Genomic DNA, 17,892 nt, shown 5'->3' with positions numbered 1-17,892 from the left:
GAGAAACCAGGTGAGGGAGAATGGTTGTTTTCTAGAAGGATGCAGCTGCTAAGAAAAATATAAAAAGGGAGTGGGGAGTGTAGTTGCCTTAATGACATTCATCCCACTCATTTGAATCAGCAACTATTCATATGAACTGTAGTGTAACCTGGAAAAAAAGTATTTTTTTTTTCTCACAAGTTCACTGCTTATTTCTGAAGAATTTCTATTGCTTATACATATTAACACATGAGCTGGATAGCAAATATTTAACCTTAGGATTGGAATTGTCACTGTCATGTATACTCCTTTTTTTCATTTTATTTTTATTTTTAATTATTATTATTTTTTAAGTTCTGAGCTACATGTGCAGAATATGCAGGTTTGTTACATAGGTAAACACATGCTATGGTGGTTTGCTGCACTTACCAACCCATCACTTAGATAAGAAGGCCAACATGCATTAGCTCTTTTCCCTAATGCTCTACCCCCATCACCCTCCCCTGATGGGCCCCAGTGTGTGTTGTTCCCATCCCTATGTCCATGTGTTCTCATTGTTCAGCTCCCACTTATAACTGAGAACATGCAGTGTTTGGTTCTCTGTTCCTCAGTTAGTTTGCTGAGGATAATGGCATCCAGCTTCATCCATATGCTTTCAAAGGACATGATCTCCTTCCTTTTAATGGCTGCATACTACTCCATGGTATATATGTGCCACATTTTCCTTATCCAGTCTATCACTGGTGTGCATTTGGGTTGATTCCATGTCTTTGCTATTGTAAATAGTGTTGCAATAAACATACACATACATGTATCTTTATAACAGAATTATTTATATTCCTTCAGGTATATACCCAGAATGAGATGCTAGATCAAATGGTATTTCCAGTTCTAAATCCTTGAGTAATCACCACACTGTCTTCCACAATGGTTGAACTAATTTACATTCCCTCCAACAGTGTAAAAGTGTTCCTATTTCTTTGCAACCTTGCCAGCATCTGTTTTTTTTATTATTATTTTAATAATCACCATTCTGACTAGTGTGAGATGGGATCTCATTGTGGTTTTGATTTGCATTTCTCTAATGATCAGTGATGTTGAGCTTTTTTCATATGTCAGATGGATTGCAAAACTTTTCTCCCATTCTGTAGGTTTTCTATTTATGCTGATGATTATTTCTTTTTCTGTGCAGAAGCTCTTTAGTTTAATTGGATCTCATTTGTCAATTTTTGCTTTTGTTGCAGTTGCTTTTGGTGATTTCATTATAAAATCTGTGCCCATGCCAGTATCCTGCTTGGTATTGCCTAGATTTTTTTCTAGGGTTTTTATAGTTTTGAGTTTTACATTTAAGTCTTTATTTCATCTGAGTTATAAGGTGTAAAGAAGGGATCCAGTTTTAATTTCCTTGTATGGTTAACCAGTTCTCACAGTGTAGCAGGACAAGCTGCAGATGAAACCTCCTGGACACCAGATTTAAAGAAGGAAGTTGCTTTATTTGGCTGGGCGCATTGGTAGACTTGCGTCTCAAGAAATGAGCTCCCGGACCAAGAAAATCCTAGCCCTTTTAAAGGCTTACAATTCTAGAAAGTACAAGTGACAGGGTTGTGATCGATGAAGTAGGTGTAGGGTACATGACCAGGTGGGGGTTTGAGCAAAATTGATCGAGAACAATAGAGAGCATTTCTCCATATTATGCCTGGGATCTATAGCTGGGAGTGCAATTAAGGGTGGTATCTAGTTTGCTAGCCTTTACTTTTTTCTTAATACAGTTTACAACCTAGCCAAGAATGCAAATGCAAGATAAGCTTGAAGCTTCACTAGAGAGCGATTACTTAAATTTCTTAGCCTCTGTACAACTCTTAAATGATCTTTATTTTTAGTTACCTACTACTTGTGTTATGCTTATTATTTAAACTATACTCTGTTCTATTTTATTTCATTTTTGTTTTTCTTCCACAGCAGCATCATTTATTGAATAGGGTATCTTTTCCCCATTGCTTGATCAAGTTTGTCAAAGATCAGATATTTGTAGGTTTACAGCCATATTTCTGGGTTCTCTATTCTGTTCCATTGATCTACATGTCTGTTCTTGTACCAGTACTATGCTGTTTTGGTTACTGTAGCCTTGTAGTATAGTTTGAAGTTGGGTAGTGTGATGCCTGTAGCTTTATTCTTTCTGCTTACAATTGTCTTGGCCATACAAGCTTTTTTTTTTTTTTTTTTTTGGTTCTAAATGAATTTTAAAATGGTTTGTCTAATTCTGTGAAGAATGTCAATGGTAATTTAATGGGAATAGAGTTGAATGTATAAATTGCTTTGGGGAATATGGCTGGTTCAACATATGTAAATCAGTAAATATAATTCATCACATAAACAGAACTAAAGACAGAAACCACATGATTATCTCAAGAGATGCAGAAAATACCTTCGATAAAGTTCAACATACTTTCATGTTAAAAACTCTCAATAAACTATGTATTGAAAGCACATACCTCAAAATAATAAGAGCCAGTTATGACAAACCCATAGCCAATATCATACTGAATGAGCAAAAGCTGGAAGCATTTGCCTTGAAAACTGGTACAAGACAAGGATGCCTTCTCTCACCACTCTTATTCACTCCTTTTTAATGTGCTTTAAAATACTTTCCATACCAGCAAACAAAAGAGAAAATTTACATATGCAAAGAAGCCATGTTTTTGTGTTTGTTTAGATTCACTATGCTGTCTAGCAAAGTAGCCACTAGTCACATATGGCTACTTACATTTAAATTTTAATTAATTAAAATAAAATAAATTATTTTTCTAGTGGTTTGCCAGAGACTTCCCTTATTTTAGTACTAAAAAGCCTGCATCCAGCAAACCAAGATGGTTGGTCACCCTCGTCTTTTCTCCAGAATTCTTTCTCCCACATCCCAGGCATTCTTTTTTATGATTTTCCCCCCTATAAAGTACTCAGCTCCATTTGCTTCTGCTTCCTTTCTCCTCAGATTTTTCCTTTGTAACATCTAGTTTCTCTCAGAAATTAAGTTTCTCTTCCACATCTCAAGAAACCTGGATATCAGCCCCATCCTCAGGCTTAGAAAAATGATTTTCAGTACTGACTGCATGTTAGAATCTTCTGGAGTATTTGTTTGATTGTTTGATTGTTTGTTTGTTTGTTTGTTTTTTTGTTTTGTTTTGTTTTGTTTTTTTTTTGAGATGGAGTTTCGCTCTTGTTACCCAAGCTGGAGTGCAATGGCGCAATCTCGGCTCACCGCAACCTCCGCCTCCTGGGTTCAGGCAATTCTCCTGCCTCAGCCTCCTGAGTAGCTGGGATTACAGGCACGCGCCACCATGCCCAGCTAATTTTTTGTATTTTTAGTAGAGACGGGGTTTCACCATGTTGACCAGGATGGTCTCGTTCTCTTGATCTCGTGATCCACCCGCCTCGGCCTCCCAAAGTGCTGGGATTATAGGCGTGAGCCACCGTGCCCGGCTGTTTGTTTGTTTTTAAAGGTACCAATGTTTGTTTGTTTTTAAAGGTACCAATGTTCCCACCCACAGATATTTTGACTTAATTGGCTTCCTGTGCTATGACTAACTTCTACCAGCTTGCAGGCTCTAATTGTTAAGTTGTCAGGAATTTTGTAAGCCAGCGATTGTTTTATATAGCCATTATTTACAAATCATGTAGCTTACAATGAAACAGGTCAACACTTCACTTCCTAATTTTTAAATTAGATTTTACTATGAACTATTCTCTTAAAGTTATTTATGCCTATTATGTTAGTTTGGTGTAAACACTGTATAATGGTGTGTGCTACCGTGCATTTCTTCCTAAGTTTATTTTCAGTGATGGCTTATTGCATCTGAAAATTGGCCATAGTTGAGAGTATTTATACAGTAGAAATTGGCAAATACTATACATGAGGGCTTGATTTAATGTCTTATTGATTGTCTAGATGAGGAAGTTGAAATACCACATACTATGGGCCAAATCTGCCTGTTTGTTTTTTTTTTTGTAAATAAATTTTTACTGGAATATAGCCATACCTATTTGTTTTGTATTGTCTTTGGCTGCTTTCATATTACCATGGCAAAGTGGAGACCATATGACTTGAAAAGCCTAAAGTATTTACTGTTTGGCCCTTTAAAGAAAAGTTTGTTGATATGTGGTCTAGATTTAAGTATGTGACAGAAAATATTCACAATGCAGATGAAATTTAAAAGCGCAAAATTTCTGTGTTGCATTGTGAATAGTACAAAAATTGAAATATTTTTTCATTATCTGATTCAGCAAAAAACTTGCTCATGTCATCCACTAACAAGAGCAGTCCTACATATGGTCTTCTTTGTTTCATTTTTGTCTTATTAACATGGATGAAAATATTAATCAACATTCAGGTCAGAACCACAGTCATTTCTCAGTTGGAATCATAGGATGGATGTGGATACAAGACTGGGCAAAAATCCGTAAAACCATTCTGTGAGAATGAGTTGGCTATGTGGAATTTACAATAAGGAGTATTAGATATTTTACTATTATTTGCAAATTATGTGCCATATTGTCCTCACATCAGCAGAATTTATAATAATCACCTCCTTCCTTAGGCAGATTCCTAAACATTTACCAGCATATTTTCAGTGGTGCTGAAATACCACATACTATAGGCCAAATCTACCTGTTGGGGTGCAAGTATCGGCATTTTTTCAAAAGCTCTCAAATGATTTTATTGTATAGGCTGGACTGACAATCATAGCAAGGTTACCAAAGCAGCTTTTTAATTATAACCAATAGCACTCCACAAAGAAATTCTCATTCTAAATTGCTAATTAGCTAAAACTCTTCTCTATACTTTTAAATCAGTAAAATAGGATAGGCTAGCAGTAAAACCATTTATACCAAAATTGTGGAAAGGGAGAATTTCTCCTTTGAGCCGTAGCTAAAAAATGATTAGTTTTATGTCTTATTTAGTAATTTTCCTTTTTAAGATGTATTTTTAGAAGGACAATTCGATAGTAAAGAAATAGAAAGACTTTTGTGGCTAGAATGACCAGACTTGAATAGGTATAACAAATGAAGTCAGTGGAGTTTACTGTGCTTAGTCCTATAGTTAGTTTAAATTCTTTCTGATGATTAGGTAACTGCCTATGTCTCACTGTGTAGGTTGATATACGGGGTCTGATTTAAAATGATTGCTACCTTCAGACATTTGAGACAATAGCATCTGAAGATAAAGCAGGCAGGAAATATATCCAAGTTAAAGATAATGCAAAGGATAATGTGAGGTATGGGAATACCTATGTCTGCTTGAATTTTAATTTCCTTAAATCTAATAATAATGATTATGTTTTTTATTAGAAAATTGCACAAGTCAGTAGTTTTTTTTTTTTTTAAAGGAAAGTTTTCTGGCTTATGACTAATTTTTTCACATCAGAAAATTGCTAAATAAAAGAAGTTGTGATTATTGGTCTACTCTTCCAGTTATTCATCACTCTTTAGTTGTAGCCACCATGAATTGCAGTAATATGTCCCAGGCATATAAAGAGATCACTGGCATTTTCAGAGATCCAGCTCAGAGTCCTACGAATAGCACTATTTCTGTATCAGAGCCACGCGTTTTCCATCTTCTGTCGGAATGGGATGGGCTTAGGGTAAGTGAAATTTTCGATTTCTCTCTCCCCTCTCATTACTTCCCCCTTTTCCATCAGCTCTAATGATATCATGTTTTCATGAAAACTGTCTTATACCTGCAACATAAACTTTCTTAAGCTATCTCAAATGAAAATAAGATTTGTTGAAAACATATAAAGAAAATCTTAGACAAATGAATGTCAGAAAATATAGCAGAGTCTCTTATGAAAGTCACTACTTTTCCATGTCTCTTTTTCTTGATGCCCCATGATCTCTTATCTCTGTATCTCTGAGAGTTTTTCATTTCTTGAGTCAAACTTGTTTTTTTTTTTTTTAGCTTCTTCATATGTATGTGAAGGAAAATTGGGACTCCTATCCCTAACCTTTAGGTTTAAATGATCATCATTAACTGACTAGAATTGTTTTGTCTCTTGGTTCAAATCATTTAAGGAGAGAATTTGTTTGGGTCAATCCAGTCTTAACTAGGTACTTAAAGCAAATTTAACTACCCATGGCCAGAGGGTAGGGAAAGGTCAGGGACAGGTGCTACATAGGACTACCCTTTTTAGTAGTTAGGCTAGAAAAGAAAGTTTGTCAAAAGGAAGTCAAAGCCAAATTGACTGACATATTTCTCACATAAAATTAGATGCAATATTGTAAATAAATTATTATGTATTATTTGTGGTAATATATTCCTTCCCCGCACCCCCGCTATCATTGTTGGATGTAGATATTTGGACTGTTAGAAAAACAACTGAAATCTGTAGTTTTAAAAACTAGCTCAATGTCTGAAATAGCCAGATAGTAGAGACAAAACTGAGTTAGGAAAGTATACCCTAGATATTCAGAGTTACAAATATCTTGGAATTGGTAATGGTGATTGTGGGAATTTTGTATTTCCTCTCAGGTGGGGATAATTTACTAATTCCCACTGAAGACACATGGAGCAAAGGCCACTGTGTACTATCTTGCATTAATTCCAGAATCAACTCATATCAGTTACCTAAACTCTAATTCCCATAGGTGCATATGGAATGGCCTACATTCCTTTGGGCACCATCTCTAACTCAGTTATCTCTGATTCACTGTGGGCAAGGGCCACAACTTTTCCTACTATGAACAATTTTATCCCACCTTGTGGCATGTACTATCATAGAGTGCTAAGTGACCTATCAATAAACAAATATATTTTCCATTTATAACTGAACTTACTGTAACTTATATAGCTCTAGTAAAGCATTTTTCCTCTTTTCTGTTCATTTCAATCTTAGAAAGTATTTGATTACAAATGCGGATGATTGTCTTCCTATTCTTCTTCATGATTTTTATCACTCTGTTACATATATGTGTAACTTTGGAGCTCAACTTCAAGAACCAAAATAATGTATTGTAGCCAATATCATCTTCTAGAGCAGTGGTTCTCAACCAAGGGCTGGAGGCAGGGTGCAATTTAAAATCCTCTGGGCTGCTTTTTCATATTGTATCTGGTGTTCTTAACCTGTCCACTGAGATTTTCATCCTTATCACATCTTTCATTGATCAGTGAACTATAGCAGCTTTTGGTTGGGTCTTAACATTAGAAGATCAACTTAAAAGGACCACCATTTCTGTGTTCCATATTGCCTCACTCCTGTTTTTGCAATCATGTGACATAATACAGTGACAAGTTTAAATGGGCATACAAGGTAAAGAACTGAGAACAGCCTATGTGTGGATGCTCATTTCTACCATGGGAAAGTTCCTTGTTTAAAAAAAATTGAAACACCATTTGAGGAACTTTAGGAAAGAGTTGTATCACCTGTAATTGCATTGTTCCTAATGATTATTCTCACCTTTCACATCATTTTTATGTGCACTCGTATGTCCTATATAGTCACAACCACATTTTATTTGTATTTATACTCTGGTACATTTTCTCACCATCAAGTCATACCATCTTTTAGGCTGATGAAGTTTCTTATTGTTTTTACCGTCAATGTTTTCACTCAATGTGCACCATCATCTACAAAGCCCCTCAGGCAACAATAGTTTACTATTCTAAACTTTCTCTTACCCCTTATTCCCTGTTAATACCACTACCCTCAGTCTCTGTGAGAACATCTGCTAGAGCCATGGCTCAGTGTCTTCTCCCTTCTAGTCCTGTTCTTTCCATACAACTCCTCCTCCTCTTTATCCCCATGGAAATGTCTGTAATGTTAACATTTCTTTGGGAGAGCAGGAAAGAAAGGATTGATAGGAAAGGGTATTAGCAAATCTGTAGGGGGATGGTGAGTGGGAAATCAAGTAGGAAGGTGGGTAATTGTGACAGAGAATTGATGAGGAGAAGAATGTGTGATGTGTGAGTAGGTGGGAGAAGGCGTGGAGGAGTGAGAGGAAGATGAGTACAGGCACATCCTTTCACTGGAATCAGTGCATTTCACACACATTTGGTCAGTGATGCTCTGAGGGTTGTTTTCTATTTGCTGCCAGTAGAGGCAGATCCAGTTTCTCTGGGGCCAGCAGAGGCAGATCCAGTTTCTTTGTGGGCTAGAGCTTGTCAAACTTGGGAGCCAGCTTGGGATGGGGGGCAATCTTTGAAATTAGGTCTGAAAGTGAATATTTGCTTAGAATGAGAAAGCAAATAGCAACAAATGGAACATTGGCAGTTCAGGTTCTTTCTTCTGAGGTCTTTTTTAGGCGGCTTATCAGCAGTACTTACATAGAACAATTTTCTGATTGATATCTAGCTTCCCTTTCCACCTGTGACAACTTCCAGAACTCCTAGGACCTAGAATGTCTTTAATCTTCATTAACTTCACTTAAATGTACTCTGACCATGAGCAAGAGAAATATGGTAGAATTTAGTAACCTGGATAATCACAAGATTCATAGGGCTCTGATATGGATATTTCTTTTAGGCTTTCTATTTTTATATTTTTTAGTTATAGTGTTCTCTTCTAATGTAAATAAGTTTAAGCTTTGTTAAAGGGATAATTCAGAGATTTCTTTTATAAAGGATGTCTCATCCAGCATCTAGTTCATCGTCCAGGTAGTATGCATCTAACAATTTTTATTCTGCCAGTGACAGAAAGAAATATTTTAAATGAATAGTCCAGTAAATCCACATATTATCAAATACCCGTTGTCCAGAGACATTGTGCTAGATACTGTGGGAAGATGCAGAGAAGCATAGAATACCTTTTTGGCCCACGATTATTTTCATGCAATTTGGACCAATATGACAACAATATGAACAGATTAGCAAAAATTTTTACTAAAATTTCATTATTTTAAGTTTCCAGACCTCTTTATCTTTTGAAAATGGGCTAATTTGGTTGATAACAGAAAAGATACAACTTTTCTATGCATTGAATACTTAAATTTATCCTTTTAATGGCACAAAAGCACCATGAAAGCAGTTGAGATTTGCCTTCTATTTTGTGGTCATTTTAAGAAAGTTTTAAGTTTATAATCATTCATTTGTATTAATAGAAAGATTATTTGAATATTTAGGAATCTATGGAACAATTAAATGATAACTGAGGTCAGTTGTGTTTTCACTGTTCTGCATGTGTATTGCATTCTTATTTTCATTGTACATTCCTTGATCCTTACCTTTCTTATCTAACCACTTTTCCCAAACATGTATTTATAACCCCTAGCATACTCTGTTGTGTCACCTAAGTTATTTGAATAAACAGTGGGAAACAAATTTAGGATGCGGCCTAAGTACAAGTAGTAAAACAAGCCAAGTTTGTGTTCATTTGAAGTGGAATTGTGGCTAGAGTAGCAACATTGGCATATTCAAGGTTATTGTGATTTCAAGAACACTCACTAAAGGTTGGGAAAAATGTAATGAAGATAATCAATCTTCATATGCATGTTTCACAATAGTAGACAAATACTGGACCACCCATTTTAAAGATGAAGAAACTGAGATCTTGGGGAGCCTTTACGCATCTCACGTGATAGCTAAATAGCGGCAGGTGCTGAAATCTCACAACTCTTCTTTGCAGGACTCCTTTCCATCTTGCCACCACTTTTTCTTCCTCCTGTCCTCATTGTCCTCCTCCTCCTCCTTCTTGTGGATCATGCCAGTGTATTCACACTAGCCTATTTTCTGACAGCCATCTGCAGTCAGGTGTAAATCTCTGTAGGAAGATACAATCTTCCCTTTCTAGAGCTGCTGAAGAGAAAAACTGCGTCTGTATCAAAATCAGGGAAGAGCAATTGGTCTGGGCATTAGCTCCCATGCAGTGCCTGTTGTAATGAGACAGGCTTTCCCTGTGCAGGCCTGACATCCTAGAAGGTGCCCGGAGAATTGCCAGGTGGGCAGTCAGCGGGGAAAGTCCACAGGCCAGAGCTGTATTACTGTCCCAGCAGTTACTCGGTCTAAATGCAACCACTGAACCTTACTGTTGCAGGCACACACTCTCTCTCTCAGGGAGATTGTCCTTCTCCATAGTAGTTAATTTGTTTTTACCTCTCAATTAGCTTTTTCACAGAGTGTTTGATATGCTCAAGTTGCTTAGATTCCCTTCCTACATATGTTCCCGTCCCCTGGATTACCCACTGACATCTATGTTAGCCTGACTCACCATAAACGTCATCGAGCATAAACTCTTCATTTGAACGTAAATGAATGCAGATTTTCTAGTAAGTGAAAATGAAGTGATGAATTTACACCTACTTAAGATTCTACTTAGTTTTGATAGTGCTTCATGATGAAAAAAATGTATTACTTCTTAAAATATAAATGTTTTATTTTAGATAGTAAGCTTTAGTATAGCTTTTAGCTTTTCAGGATGCCCGTTCACTTTAGAGGAAAATTATGTTTACAGGAATATTTGATATAAAGAAATGAAACTGAATGGCAGTAAAAGCATATACTCTATCTAAGGGTAAGAATATGATCTCTAAGCTGATAATTTGGGAGAAGTCTGATGAATTAGTTCATATTTAATCCTACAATGTTAATTTATCCTAGTAAAATAAAATTTCAGGGGCACATGACTATGTTTTTCTCATCAAAAGACAGACTTTCTATAAAAATAAATACATTGGAGCCAGGAATCTCCAAAAACCTTTATTTGCCAAGCTCTTTTTTACAAAATACGTCATACTCAGCTACTGACAAGGACCAACATGCCTGATATTTTAATCCCAATTAAATATAATTTTAGGCACTAAGTTAATTTAGAAAAAGTGTAATCCTTGTTGCAATTCTCCCTGAGATATTCTCATTTATAAAGGGCTTGTTGAAATTACTTGGCTTAGGACATGACACGCAAACAAATTTCCTTTGCCACTGTCTTCTAGAAAATTGTATACATTTTCATATATTGAATTTAGAATTGCAATTAAATACAAATTGAAATCTTTTTGCAGAAACATATGCCTTATTTTGGAAATGTTGTCAATAGTCACAGAAAAGTGGGGTAAGAGTATTTTTTAAAATGCTATAAGAAAACAATGGAAAATGACTTAGATACTTACAAAGAAGGAATGTGGGCCCACTCCCAGGGTCACTGTGAAGCCGATGAGGGCCATTTTACAGGAGTCTCCTTTCACCCTTTCTCTGCTCCATCCCTCAATTCCTGCTGGCAGGTAACCCAGACTCTTATTACCACCCTTTGTTCAAAACTTGCTCTTGGGAAAAAGATATGCCATATTTTGTTTGGAGCTAAGATAGTAGTTAAGATAGTAGTTTAATTTTCTTTTCTTTTTTTTCTGAGATCAGTTCTTAGAATCCACTATGTGAAATAGATAAAAGTAGGGTCTACCCTGTTTGAAGCCAGGATGGTAGCTGCTTCCACAGAGTCACTCATCAGATCTGATTTCTCATGTGGAACCACTGTTGCCCAACACCCTAATCTCAGCCCCAACCCCAGGCCTCTGAGGGATTCCAGGGAGCTGAGATTGAAAATCACAGCCTTAGAGCATCAATAACCAGTAAGGCTGAATATAGTTTCCCCTCATGTGGCTGTAGTATTTTAATTGCAACAACGGAGTGAATCTCTAACTGAAATGTCAAGTAGTGGCAAGTTGGTGGCTGAGAGATTTTGAGGTTAGAGTCTTTGGGCTCACTCCTAAAACCCTACCCCATAGGCAGCCACCTACTTTACATACTTTTAAATGGCAGGCTCTGCTTTACCTTACATTGGAAATTTAAAATATCTCTTTCCAAAAAAATTATTTTCTTAGGTCTACCTTTTTGGGCTTAAAAAAAATATTTGATTTTTGGTCCAGTTGCCATTTAGATTGATGAAGTTTAGGAATTATATAATCTAGGCTGGGTACAGTGGCTCATGCCTATAATCCCAGCACTTTGGGAGGCCAACGGGGGTGGATCATGAGGTCAGGCGTTCAAGACCAGCTCGCTAAGATGGTGAAACCTTCTCTCCACTAAAAATACAAAAAATTAGCCAGGTGTAGTAGTGGGCGCCTGTAATCTCAGCTACTCAGGAGGCTGAGGCAGGAGAATCACTTGAACCCGGGAGGCAGAGGTTGCAGTGAGTCGAGATTGTGCCACTGCACTCCAGCCTGGGTGATGGAGCGAAACTCCATCCCCAAAAATAACAGAATTATATAATCTGTTTTTACTTAAGTACATTTTCATTTCCTGGGACAAAATTTAGTTTAGTGGCTCCTTACTTGTTAAATAATATTTAAAGATATCTGTGTTAGGTATTGAAACTCTTTTTCTTATATAATATATAGTATAAATGTATGAATTTTTAATTAAATTCTCGTTGCCAGAATCCCATAATTTTGGTATTTGCTTTGTGATTGTCACTTTGAATATTAAAATTTGATGTTTACTGTTTGATTTATATTATATTATATATTTGAGAAAATATAAAAATATGGATATGGTAAAAACTATCTTGCAAGTCTATAAAAATGGAAAAAGTAGTACATATATTTTATTTAGTGTACATATAATGTTAATTGAGTTAAAGGTGATTTTCTCTCTTTGAAAGTGACTTTGAATTCTGGTTGTATAAATATTTTTTTTCATGGCTAATTAGCTTCTTACATAAGAAAAATATTTTACTTTAATTTTTGTGTTCTTTGGTTTAGGTAAAAACTGAACTGTATAATATTTTTCTATGCCTTTAAGATTTATATATTGAAGTTTTAAAATTTTTATATATTAGAACTTCTAATATTAGATAGAATAGTAAAGTTTGATATCTGTAGTTAAAAATGTCATTGGACTTGATTTCTAAAGATTTCCATGCCCCTTATGAATAGATGTGCCTTGGTGAAGTCACTTAACCTTTCTGAGAGTCACCTGTAAAATCCAGTTGCTTTGAGTATTGAGCGAGTTCATGTAGATGACAGTGTGTCTTGCACTCTGACTTACCATATGTGTGTGTAGTGGATGCTGTGCCATACTGCCCAGCTTCCCTCTCAGGGAATCTGATACCCATCCCCCTCTGTGCCACTGCCACAGCTACATCCTTCTTAGATAATTGCCCTCCAGGTAAAGGAACTGCTTCTCCCAAGATTAGGCTCCCATTCTCAGGGCAGCCTGCATCCAACATTTGGTTGGTACACAGATGCAAAGGCATGTCCTCCTTCCCTTGATTCTGGACAACCTTAAGTGCCTTCCCGACTCTAGAGCTTCCACCAGAGGCCTTTGCTGCAACTGCATCACAGTTCAACTCAATCTGCCCATCTGTCCATTTTTTCCACTTATTCCCTTACCAGCCTTGGAGAGAGTTCTCAGTAAACTTCCTGCAGGCAAACCTTGGTCTCAGAGTCAGTTTCAGGGAACCCCAGTCCACGACAACGTGTAAGTTAACCTTATATATTAATTATGTGTTTAATTATGTTCACCTGAAATATGCCAGATAGTTTTGTGTGGCTATTTTATATTCCTTTCTTCACCAGACCTCTAGTAATAAATCCTGTCACAGTATGTACGGCCAACCAAGTTTGGCAACACACTGCAGTGTCATTTTTCTATTATTGCCTCTTGACAGCATTGCATCCTGAGGCATTTTGAAGCTTAGGTGTTTGGCCTTCTGCTCACGCACAGAAGAGCTTCCTGGGTGGTCTGCCAGTGGTTATGGAGAGTTTGGGAACCTGCTGTTCCCCCACAGCTAGTTCTTAACCAGACTTATAGCATTAAAGGCCAGATAATAGTACTGAGCTAGGCCTTGCACAAGTTCTTAGATAGATGTCAAGTGATTCCAGGCAAGCTCATCAAAGAACCACACTGGCTCCTAACTGCCCGTTCAGGTCAGCTTTCTTTATATAGTTTAAGTTTCCCTATCTAGTTTAAGTCACTGTCTCTAAAATTAAAATATTTTTAGTACTTTGTTGACATTTTGATGCCTTCACAAATACTCCACATGAACAGTTATATTTACATTGATTTATTTACATCCATAAATGCAAACATGTTTCTGAAATATTAGCCTACCTACAAAGTTTATTTCCCAGTCCTGCTAATAAACAAAATAGCAAATAGCATAACTCTGAATGGACAACAGAAACTGCCCATTTCTCACCATGTCAATTGTTAACACTCTGGTTTGAGCCAATGTCACCCTGGCTTCGGATTGCCTTTGCCTCCTACAGTCTACTCTCAAGGCAGCAGCCATAATGATCCTTTAAAAATGTGTTAATAAGTCAGATCCTTTTACTACACTATTCCAAACCCTGCAACAATTCATTCTCTATCCCTTATCTCTCTGATTTCTTATTTACTTTCTCTCCCCATCACTCTGTTCCAGTCACACCAGCTTCCTTACAGTTCCTGGAACATACTGGACACGTTCCTGTCTTACTTCATTGCTCTGGCAGCTCCCTCTGCATGCAGTACTCTTCTCCCAGTTGTCTGTTGGGCTAACTCTTTTACCTCTAAATCTTTGCTCAAATGTTGTCTCTCTTTGAGGCTTATCTGGATCACCCATTTCATGTGATGACTAGCACACCCATCACACTCGTTGATCCCAGGCCTATATCTCCTGCCCTGCTGTATTTTTTCTCCTTTACACCACCTTTTCCCTTACACGGGGTGCATTTACCATGAGCTAATGAAACCTAAGCTCCATGGCCCCTTCCCTGCATAATTCCTGTAAAATTTGGAAACATAATATATTTTAACTTTAATGGGTTAACCCCGTTGTCTCTTTCCACTTCAATTTCTTTTCTTTCATACCTTCTCTTGTACCATGTCATGTTGAATGACTGCAGACATTTTTGCTGAGGTATGACTGAAGAGAAATTGAGTTAGGGATACACTGAGTTTGGGTGTAGAGGAATCTAATTAGTGTTTTGCTGTCACTTCTCTGTAAATTCAGTTAGTGCTAGCTGTTTTAGTATTGAAAGAGCTTCCAGGAAGACAGCTACTGCCTGTTGACCCAATAGTGTACTGTCTTCTGATTGGTACACTAAGTGCCTGGCACCAAATGTATGTGAGTGGGTGGTGGAAGAGAAACATGGTGTGAAATTAACAGAGCCAATTAATCGTTAGAAAATTTTTTCACATTTTACAGCTCATATTTTAACAAAATCTGATTGAGGTTTTCCAAAATTTGGCATGAAATCTTAAACTTTTAATGGAAATGGCCAATAAAGTTGTAATGCCAAAAGAAACTTCTAATCAAGAATAAAATAATTATTTTTGATTAACCATGCTAGAGATAAGGCTAGATTATCTTCCTGTTCTCTCTATAGAAAATGTTACAGAACTACTATATGAAGAAGCGATCAAAGACAATGCAGTAAAAATAAATGTGCTTTGGATAGTTAATGAAAATATTTTGTGACTTTTTCTGAATTTTTAATGTTTTTGCTATGTATCAGCTTTTTAATGTGTGTAAGTTGTTTTCTTATTCTGAGTAGTTTATAACTAGTTTTGCATTAGTAGTTTTGCATTGTTTTTGTTAAAGAAGACCCACCAAATTGTATAAACTTAAGGTCTTACAAGATGCAGGCATACCCTGAATATGCTATATGATGTACTTATTTGTTCGTGTTCTGCTTATTGTTTATCATCGGCGCCTCCCTCTAGTCCAGCAGAGGGCAAACATATTGAGAGCTGGAATCTTAGTTGACTGATGCTTTTTAAGTACCTGAACAGTGCTTGGCACAGAGTAGGCACTCAGTAAATATTTGTTGAGTGAATGAATTGACATTACAATGAAACTTGGGTGTTAATCTAATTTAGTTTAGCTTAAGAAAAGTCAATATTGACATGAAGGAAAGTAAAAAGACTGGTGCATAGAAAACACTGTCTTGAAGCTGTATTTTGTGTGACTAAGGGCATAGAAGTAAATTCCTATTTCTGGATGTTTCTTCAGTGGTCATTAGCTGCTATGTTTTTCAACAAGATCTGTATCATTATTTTTTAGGTTCTATTGCCTTATTCTTTGGGACCCATGGCTAGCCTCAGCTGGCTTTCTGCATCATCCCACTCTAAGGGTGAGAATTTAATTTTAGAGCTGTAGGGAGGTGAGGCCATGCAGAGAACTACTGGGAAGCCAATACAGCAGCCAATTTTCTTAAGCCAAGAATTGGGTAGTAGGAAAATAAAGGTAGACTATTTTTTATTTTCCTATATCTAAGTCAATTACAGAAACTCTCTCTTTAGAGAGCTTTCTTTGTTTAAACATTGAGTATTAGAAATAAAAATACTCCTCATGCAAAGGAGGAATAAGTAAATAAACATATTTGTGTGTGTGTATATATATATATATTGCATTTTAAAATAGGCATATTAATATAGAGCTTAAAAACTAGAGCTGAGCTTTAAGAAAAACAGAATCTCATAAGATTTCAGTTTGGAGAATTTTTAGGTTTCTGGACACACAGTGAAAACACATTATATGTATGACTAGTGGAGGGCAACCTCCCTTCACTTAAACATCTAAACATTTATATAACCACTAAAACATCTTTTTTTAAAAATGCCCTTGCAGGATTTGCAGAGGTTATAGCCAATTTTTATTTTTATTTTTGAGAACACTCTTCTGGACATAGAAGGGAAGCCTTATTATCAGTAGTGAAGAAAGTAGTGAGCTAATGAAGGTGTTAGGTGTTGACAAGACCTCTCTGCTTTCTCAGTTTAGCAGTTAGCACTTGGCACTGCTATTTTCCAGAATATAATTTGCTGCACTCTGACTCCATGTCTAGCAAGTCTTGACAAAGGAACATCAATAAGTTCTCCAAACTGAGCTTTTGTCAGCACTAACCTTGCAGAATACATGCCACTAAGAATTGTGACCTTCATTGTTAAATTTCTCTGTTGCTTAAGAGTTTTATTCCAAAGTTGAGCCCTGAAGAGATTATTAGGACAGTAAGTCTTTTCCCACAGGATTTTCTTAAGTTGGCAGGCAGAAGTTGGGTCTACAAGATTCCTTGGAAAAGTAGAGAAATTTTTTTAAACTCAGAATTGTGTCTTTACTCAGGGTTATTACTTAAAAATAATCCCCACTGAGAAAAGATACTGTAGGGCATGGAATATCAATGTACCAAGGCTGAGAGTTGTAGTGTTTCTACTGGACTATCAGTAGCTCAATGAACGTCACTGACTGGAATGAAACCTACAATTCTTGACATTATTACTCTTTTTATTTTTCTCTTTTTATGTCTAAAGGCTGTAGAAGTGTTACTGAAGCACATTATTTCCAAAACCAGGTTGAAACTAATTAAATAAATGTCAAACTTTCTCAAAAAATATTTTTAAAAAGATGGTTTTAAGAATTTTTAAATAAGTATTCTCCCAAATTATTTTCTCTGGAAATAGCACTAGAAATAAATAAATGGGTCTGCTGATGTGATGGGCATATCAGAGAGGGAAGAAAAGAGCTTTTGAGAAAAAAAAAAAAAAAAAAAAAAGCAGGAGTTTAAATTATTCATCGGGCCCTCTCTCAGCTGCTTCCTTTCTTGCCTGGTGAATGGCACACCCCACATGGATCCTCAGCGTGGTCGAAGGGGTGGTGTTCACTCTGGTGAAGCCATCCTGTCGGGATTGGTTTATTCAGATCCTTTTGACTAGAACGTTTGCTAGCATTTTTTTTCCCCAGCGAGTGTTACATAATGCAATGTTATGAATTTTATCTCTGTTCTCAACAACTTGTTGGATATATGCACTCAAAATTGATGACTTTCATCATACTGTTATGCAATAAATCTGTCAGGTTAAATTTCCTTTTAGTGAGCCAAAAGATGAGCTGAACACTGATATATTTAAGTATAAACCAAAGTATAATATTCCTCACATTATTTGTGGTTTTATGAAGATCAAGATGAGCTAGTTAATTGGTTGCTAGTTGACTTTTTTTTTAGCACTTGCTTGGA

At 36.4% G+C, this 17,892-nt stretch overlaps 1 protein-coding gene across 1 annotated transcript in view; it reads left to right on the top strand.

The window, feature by feature from the left end:
• The window catches only part of DCDC1 (doublecortin domain containing 1), a 490,018-nt gene that overhangs the window by 203,667 nt on the left and 268,459 nt on the right, over positions 1 to 17,892 (top strand).

Source organism: Saimiri boliviensis, chromosome 6, assembly GCF_048565385.1.
Source record: "Saimiri boliviensis isolate mSaiBol1 chromosome 6, mSaiBol1.pri, whole genome shotgun sequence".
Classification (NCBI taxonomy): domain Eukaryota; kingdom Metazoa; phylum Chordata; class Mammalia; order Primates; family Cebidae; genus Saimiri; species Saimiri boliviensis.
Note: the sequence above shows the minus strand (reverse complement) of the source record. Positions and strands in the feature narration are given on the sequence as shown.